Below are 8,492 nucleotides of genomic sequence, written 5' to 3'. Positions count from 1 at the left end.
AACTTACCGGTGTTCATCCAAAACAGCATGCTGGATAAATTTGGGCAGGTTTTAAGTCACCAAAACCTATTTTTCTAACCAGTCAAAACATACAAATAATTTACCAAATAATTCCCACAGATACTTTCAAGTATTAGGAACAACCTAAAATTTTCGTGTAATATTTCAGACTCACAAACATCATGAAAATTCATATACTACAGCAACCTATTTTCAGCTACCTTATCATCACAACAGAATGTAAATATTTGCTAAAAAATCCATATGTGTCCAATTGATGCAAGACCAACTGTATTGGATTCCTAATTCATTTAATAACATTTCAGAAGTGGAATAACACACATATCTATTTTCAATCTCAAGTTATACAATTTACAACACTGCTCAGAAAATTTCTCTTTCAATCAGGATTGCAACCCGATTTTGTAAATTAATAAAAACTAGTCAAAAAATTATGATTCTTGACTTTTTAAAAACTAGATTCAGAGTACTTAATTATAGTATCACAATTCAATCAGAAACACCAACGTATCATCAAGTTACAGAATTTACAATCTAAAACACAGAATCTGTTAACAAGAAGATTCAAACCAAAAGTCACAAAAATCATGATACTTATATCCTTATGATCTTTAATCATCAAGGAACCATTTTTTATAACCAAATATCATGTATTTAATTATTTTACTGATTTATTAAATAATATTTATGTACAAAAGGTTTCCATTTTTACTTTTATGACAAAACACACAATTTCTTAAAACCATCAACTTGATCATCTTTTTAATTCTTATGATTACATGTGTTTGGATACTCAATACCACAATCTCAAATCAAAGAAACATAAACAAAATATATATTAACCATGCTTACTTACCTGCTTGATCAATGCTATGTCACTATTTGTTCCAAGAATCACCCAACTTGATTATGATATTTTGAGAGTGTTTTAGAAAAATAAAATGTATGTGTGTGTGATGTGATATGGACGGCCAAAAGGAAGAAAGAAAGTTATAACCTTAATTTTTATTTACTCATCATTAACACAATCATTAAGACATAATTAATTTTATTAAACTTTAGGTTATGTCAGTTTTTGTTACATGTGACATGTTACATTCTATTATAAACATTTTCTAGTAACCATATGTTGTGTACTAGTCTTTTTGTTACTTGTCATGTAATATATCATAGGTTATGTTATTTTAATTATTCACTTCTCCTACAACATATAAGTATACAACAACTAATCATGTAGCGTGTAACACAATTTCACCCACCACATATAATACATGTAACATATCATGTGTGACAGATTTATTATAACATATCATATATAATAACATGTGTGACAAGTTTATTATTCTAGTTTTCAATAACTAGTTACTCTCACTTAGGTCACCAATGACACCACTGACTCAATATATGCATACATGACACTATATGCATGGGAGTTCATTAACTTAGTTAACATAACTAACTGGGTTTACTGACACAGTCAACATGATTTAACTGAAAATGTCGGGTGTCACATCGGGGATTAGAAATGTTGAATGTATATTTTATTTTGAAGTTGGATATTATAATATGTTTTTATACATTTATTTATAAATAAAAACCGAAAATTTAAAACGGGTCGGATTTTCGGGTTTGAAAAGTAACGAATGTTACAATATACCTCTCGACGAAGTACGTATCGATGAAACCTTGCAAATGATCTAAAAACCCGTTGAAATCATGGACCGCAATGAGAAACGAACCAAGCGTAGCCGCATCCGTTTAGTTAAAGTCCGTTGGGAATCACGGCGTGGCGCATAATTAAATGGGCATGAGAAGACAATAAGAAAGATAAGTATCCACACTTTTTTGCTTCAACATCATCTTAATTTCGGAACGAAATTCCCTAAACTAGGGGATACTGTGAGATTCGTCAATTTTGGGCTATCTTGTTTGTACGATTGAACTGTAAACCGACCCTATTTGTAACCCGGATCTTTCGATAATATAAAATAATGGGTTTTTATGTTACATAATCATCTCACAGTTGTTGAATTTCGAAAAAACCTTTTACGGCTTTTAAAACGCTTAAAACGCCTCGAAACGAACTGCAGGGACCAAATCTGCCAAAAAACCAAACCTTACCCCGACTGGTCGCGCGGTGTCTCCTGGTATCTGCAGCTCATTTGACGAATTTTGTTGTTTGTTTGCATTGTTTGACTTGTTTAACCAATTAACAACTCATGCAAACTTGGAAATAAAACGTAGAAATAAACTTTGACCATTACCCTATATAAACAAGCTCATCTCCTTCATTTCAGCTTGTTCATTCACTTCTTTCTCTCTCAAACAAAGATCAAACTTTATCTCTTCAAGGTTCTTAACTCTCTGAAGTCAAACAAGAACCATTCTTTAATTTTAATTTGTTGCATAGTAATTGAAGCTTGTTTTACAATGATGTATAAATAATTATAAATCTTTTCAGCATCAAATAATCTATAAATACTGCAACTTCTATCAAATATACTAGCTCGGAAGGCTACTTATCACACCAAAATGAAATTTCAGGTAAACCCAAGCCTTAAATGAAGAAACAAGTGTAAAGATAAAGAAAAAATGAAAGAAAGCCCAAGATAAACCTCAACCACGCCTCCGTGCTTCTAGAACCACGCCCCATGCTTCTGAAGACAAGAAAAGACAAAAGTCTACAAGAAAAGACAAGAAAATACTGGACACAAAATCACGAGGCCATGCCCAATCAACCGTGGGGCCATGGTCACCTTCAGATAAGACAAAAAGAAATGAGCACATGTCATAACAAGTACGGGGTCGTGCCTCAGAAAGCACTCCCCCGTGGTGAGTCATCATGTACGATCTGACAACATGCTACTGGACACCTGGACACGAGGCCTTGCCGCTCTCTCTAGCCAGCCTATAAATAGTGGATCATGTTGCATAACGGGTGAACCGTAGGGAAGCCGTTAAGCGAGCTAAAAGATATAAATGCATATGCATAACCAATTAATTTCATGGGAATTAGTTGACTATGGTTACTCATATATTTGCAGGTATGAGGTGATAGAGGATGAGATCACAAGAACGTGGGCGAAAACGGCGAAGAAAACAGAGTTGAAACGAGAAATATATGAAGAAAACAAGAAAATGAGAATGAGCTCCACCGTGGGCCACGGTCCAACTGACCAAAAATGACAGTTTTCACCGTACCGTGGCATTCTAGTGCACCGTGGAAGCCACCGTGGCCCACGGTGGGCACCGTGGGCCACGGTCCGGGAGCTGCAACTTCCGTTTTTCTTTGTTTTTAATCCGTTTTGCATTGTCTTTTCACATATCTTTCAATCAAGAATACCCTAAGGACGAATTTGGGAGGGCAAGAACAATATTTTGGTGTTGGTTATCATTAGTTGGGTTTTGTTATTCGTATGAGTACTTTTATCGAAAGGATGATGAACTAATGATGCTTGGCTAATTCTCTTTGTGTATTCCCTCGAATTGTAAGGTTTCTTTATGAATGTTGATTGAATGTTTATGCAATTTCTGAGATAATAGTTTGAACTTAATGATTTCATTATTATGGTGTTATGAATTGATTGTTAGATTGTTAGTTTATTGAGTTCGTGTTCTAAACCGTCAGTTCTTGGTTCTGTAAGCAATCGATATTAATCAGGAGGCACTCGAGGTTAGATAATCTAATTGATATTTGAGTGATTACCTTGCATTTACAATCCAAGTACTTAGTCTTCAATTATCACAATCTCTGCATAAGCACGAACTATATCTTTATCGTTCATCTCAATTAAACATTTTTTTTTGCATTCGTAAAAACCTGAAACCGAGGGAAGGCATATTTTCTCGTATTGATTTAAAACTCGTTAAATTGTTTTCAGTTCTTTTTGTTAATCAAACCAAACAACCAAATCTTTGAATTTATTTTCTACACATTAGTCTAATCTAGATTAATTACAAGGCTACTTTCCACAAACTCCCTGTGTTCGATGCCCGCTTACCACTATCTAATTAGTTGTAATTGGTTTATTTTTGAGTGAGTCTTTGACCTCACGTCATTGCACTCATTTGGTGTGCTTGAAGAAGATCTCTAAACATGTTTCTCCTATAAAAACACCCACATTACACTCATATTGAAGATCTTGTGAGGAGTTTGAAGGCTTGGAGGTTATTATCATCATCCATCATCATCAACATCACCATAATCCATCATTATTAAGAAGGGAGATTCATCCACATTTGGTTAGACTGTTCTAGTCTAATCATGTGTTTGTATCTTCATCTCTTTTTATGTTCATAACAATGCTCACTATGAGCTAAACTTCATTTACCATCTATAATCTATGAAGAAGCTTTGTTTTACTTGATGATTATGTGAAACATGTGGTTTAGTTTGGTATAGTACATGGTTATTTTGCAATTATCCATTGATGAAGAAATGTTCTATCACTTTAATTCAATACATCAAAGTTGATGATTTATAATCATTCATGTTAACTCATATTCTTGGAAACTAGAAATGGTAAAAAGAATACATTGATACTTTATTCAAGATAGAACATGGATCCTTATGTTGTACTTAGAAATGATGAGATATAAGCTATGACCTATTTCTCAAGTTTTGATAAGTCTGAAATAACATTGTTAACGTGATTGCTTAGGTTATCATGCTAGTTGAAGAAATCATATGTTAATGGAGTGTGTAATTATAATCTAATTAAATCAAACAATGGGAAGTTGTGTGAGTTAACTACAACCACTCGAAGTTGTTAAGATTGGTATTTGAGAAATCGAAGTCAACCCTAATCGTTCTACTATACCAAACTGCTTGTCTACTTAAATTGACATTCTCATGGTAACATGACATTAGGAAAGGATGGACTTTAAAATGCGCATGCTACTTTCTTTTATGTCATAGAAAATGTTCACTTAGAAATGAGGGACTATTCTATTATATATTATTAGGACAAGTTTATCACATGTTTATTTAATAATCAACAAGGAATAATGGAGTGGATCCTTGATCTTAGATGGTAAACCTTCATCTAATTGACTTACTCACTTAGAATTTCTCTTCGTGTCACCTATATATTATATATAAGTATTTATATTTTATAAAAAGTTTAAAAATAAATCTCAAAAATGATTAAACCCTCCGATTAAAGTAAGACGAAGATTCATTATTAGAAACATTTGAGTCAACGGATCGATACTTGGTTCTTACCAATACTATCTTACATATACTATAGGTACAATTTCCTGTTTTGTGTGCGTTTAGTTTTAGTAGAAATCACTTTTATAAATTTAAAACATGATCTTGTGCAAAGCTTAAATCCCAATCAGTTAATATTTTACCATCGCACGAAGCACCGCATCAAGTTTTTAGCGCCGTTGCCGGGGACACGGTACGTTTCTAAGAACGATCCACGTTGTAATTTAATCATTGTTTTTTGATTGTACAAATTTTCTTTACTTTTACTTTTACTTGTATTTTACTTAATATTAAACTAAATATTTTTATGGCTAGCCTAACCTTTACTTTAGCTTAATTAACTTATACTTTAGTCTAGTTTTGAAATAGCTTAGCTCAACTTTTAGCATAATTTTAGCGTAACTTTAGCTTAATTAAAATAGTTTAAATTTGATTTAACCCTATGTATATCCTCTACATTCGGACCTGAGCTTGTTTCTCCAATTTCGGAACCGGAACAACTCTTTCGTCGACAAGCACGTAAACGGACTGCAGAAACCGCCGAAGCAATCAAAGACGAGTCGGTAGACGCCACCGCATCAGGAGGTAATCAAATCGAAGAAATGATGGAAGCACAAAACAATAAACCAAACATGAGCCAGTATGCCAAGCCAACTCTCGAAGGCTACGGCACTGGAGTGGCTCCACCCGATATCACTTGACATTTCGAAATTAAATTAAGCACCATTCATATAGTGAAAAAATCAGTTCAATTTCATGGTCTCCTCGATGAAGACCCTCTTTCTCATATATCTCGATCCTTATGAATCTGCAGAAGATTTAAAATTCAAAACTTTTCAAAAGATCAAATCAAACTCAAACTCTTTCCTTTCTCTCTAAGGGGTCAAGTCTTAGAATGGATAGAATCCCTTCCTTCAGGTTCCATCACCAACTGGGACCAGATGGTTGAACAGTTTCTCCTCAAAATACTTTTCGGTTGATAAAACTGCCAAATACCGAGCCAGCATTACCGGATTCCGGACCAATGATGATGAGTCGTTACACGCAGCATGGAAGAGATACAAAATTCTTCTGATAAGATGCCCACACCATGGACTGAGCGTATGGTTGCAAGTACAAACTTTCTTTGAGGCACAGTCCAGTCAAAACAAACAGGCCATCGACCAAGTCACCGGTGGAGACATGGGATCCAAATCACCTAACGAAGCATTTGAAATTATGGAGAAGGCAACAATAAAGAGTTTCGCTTATAACCCACCAAGATCTACACCAACACATAAGGGATTGCACCACGTCGATTCCAACACTCTTGTCACCGCACAACTTGAAGCCCTTTCTAAGAAATTAGAACAACTTCAAGCCGAACTATCGAAAACCAAGATCACCTGTGACACCTGTGGGGGAACTCATAAGACAAGCGACGGCAAACAAGTCATTATGACTATGGAAGAAGTCGATTTCATCGCCCGTCAGAACAACACTTTCAGCAACAACTACAATCCAGGTTGGAGAAACCATCCGAATTTCAGTTGGAAGGACGGAGGTAACACCCAAACCCTACCCGGATTCGAAAAAAGACCGATAAATCAATCCTTCCAGCCTAAACCACAATTCCAAGACCAAAGTTCTAGTAGCCATCAAAATTCGAGCTACTCCAAAATTGATGAAATGTTGATCCAAATCATGACCAAAACAAGTGAAGCAGGAAAGAAGGCCGACTCAAGAGGTGTTGATATCAGCAGAGTATTGTTGAAGCATGAAGCTGACCTTAAAAGTCAACAAGCATGATTACAGAATCTAGAAACCCAAATCGGAAAAATTACCCGACAATTATCTGAAAGACCACCTGGCACTCTTCCAAGCAACACAATCACAAATCCGAATGCGACAGATAATGCTGTTACACTCATAAGCGGCACAACCACTGTTTCCTCACCAACTTCAGAACTAGTTATGGAAAAGGAAGCCCCTAACAAAACATAGGAGATACTTATTCCAACAGACACCATACAACCTAAGGAACCATTTCGAACCTATGTTCACCTAATCCATACCCTGGACGGCTGAAGCGGGAAAGATTGGAAGCTCAGTACGGTAAGTTTTTAGAACTCTTTAAACAACTCCACATCAACATCCCTTTCATCAAAGCCATTGCTCAAATGCCAAAATATGCTAAGTTTCTTAAAGAAATGCTGACAAACAAGAGGAAGCTGGAGGAACTATCACATGTCACCCTGAGGGAAGAATGTTCAGTTGTCCTCTAAAATAAGCTGCCACAAAAAATGACCGATCCAGGGAGCTTTACTATCCCTTGTCTCATAGGAAATTTGTCTGTTGGCAATGCCCTAGCCGACATAGGAGCTAGTATTAACTTAATGCCTTATGTGGTTTTTACAAAACTAGGGATAAGAGAACCAAAACCCACCCGCATGAGCATTTAGTTAGCTGAACGATTCGTTAAATATCCTCAGGGCATTGTTGAAAACATGCTTGTCAAAATCGACAAATTTTTTTCCCCATTAGATTTTGTAATTCTAGATATGGAGGAAGACAAAAGTGTACCTCTGATTTTAGGAAGACCCTTTCTAGCCACTGCAAAGGCTATCATTGATGTTTTCACCGGCAAACTCACTCTCAGGGTCAATGACAAGGCCGTCACTTTTGACATAGGAAAATCTATGCAACATATCATCGATTCTATAGTGAGTTGCTATGTGTGGAAATCTTCCATTAACACCCCATTAGAAATACAAATCTTAACTTATGTCATCACTAAACCTACTTTAGAACACGATGATCTCGATACTATCGATAACTATCAAGAAACATCAGAAGTAGTATGTGAGATCACCAAATGCAATGAAAAATCAAAAACATCAATCGAAGAACCACCAGCCTTAGAATTAAAAGAACTCCCAAACCAACTCAAATATGCTTTTCTAGAAAAAGACTCTCAACTCCCAGTAATTATTTCATCTCACCTTTCTAAAGAAGAGAAAGACGAACTTCTTAAGGTTCTCAAAAACCACAAGAAGGCCATCACATGGAAGATCATGGATATCAAGGGCATTAGTCCTTCCTTTTGCACTCACAAAATCCTCATGAACGAAGAATACAAAGCCGTGGTCCAACATCAAAGACGTCTCAATCCCAACATGCAAGATATGGTGAAGAGGGAAGTAATCAAACTCCTTGATGCCGGATTAATCTACCCAATACATATTCATCTTGGGTTAGTCCAGTGCAAGTAGTACCCAAT

Source organism: Bidens hawaiensis, unplaced genomic scaffold (assembly GCF_021521415.1).
Source record: "Bidens hawaiensis isolate Kalapana, Puna unplaced genomic scaffold, B.hawaiensis_p1.1 tig00019057_1, whole genome shotgun sequence".
Taxonomy (NCBI): Eukaryota; Viridiplantae; Streptophyta; class Magnoliopsida; order Asterales; family Asteraceae; genus Bidens; species Bidens hawaiensis.
The sequence above is the reverse complement of the archived record's forward strand: the minus strand, read 5'-3'. Positions refer to the sequence as shown.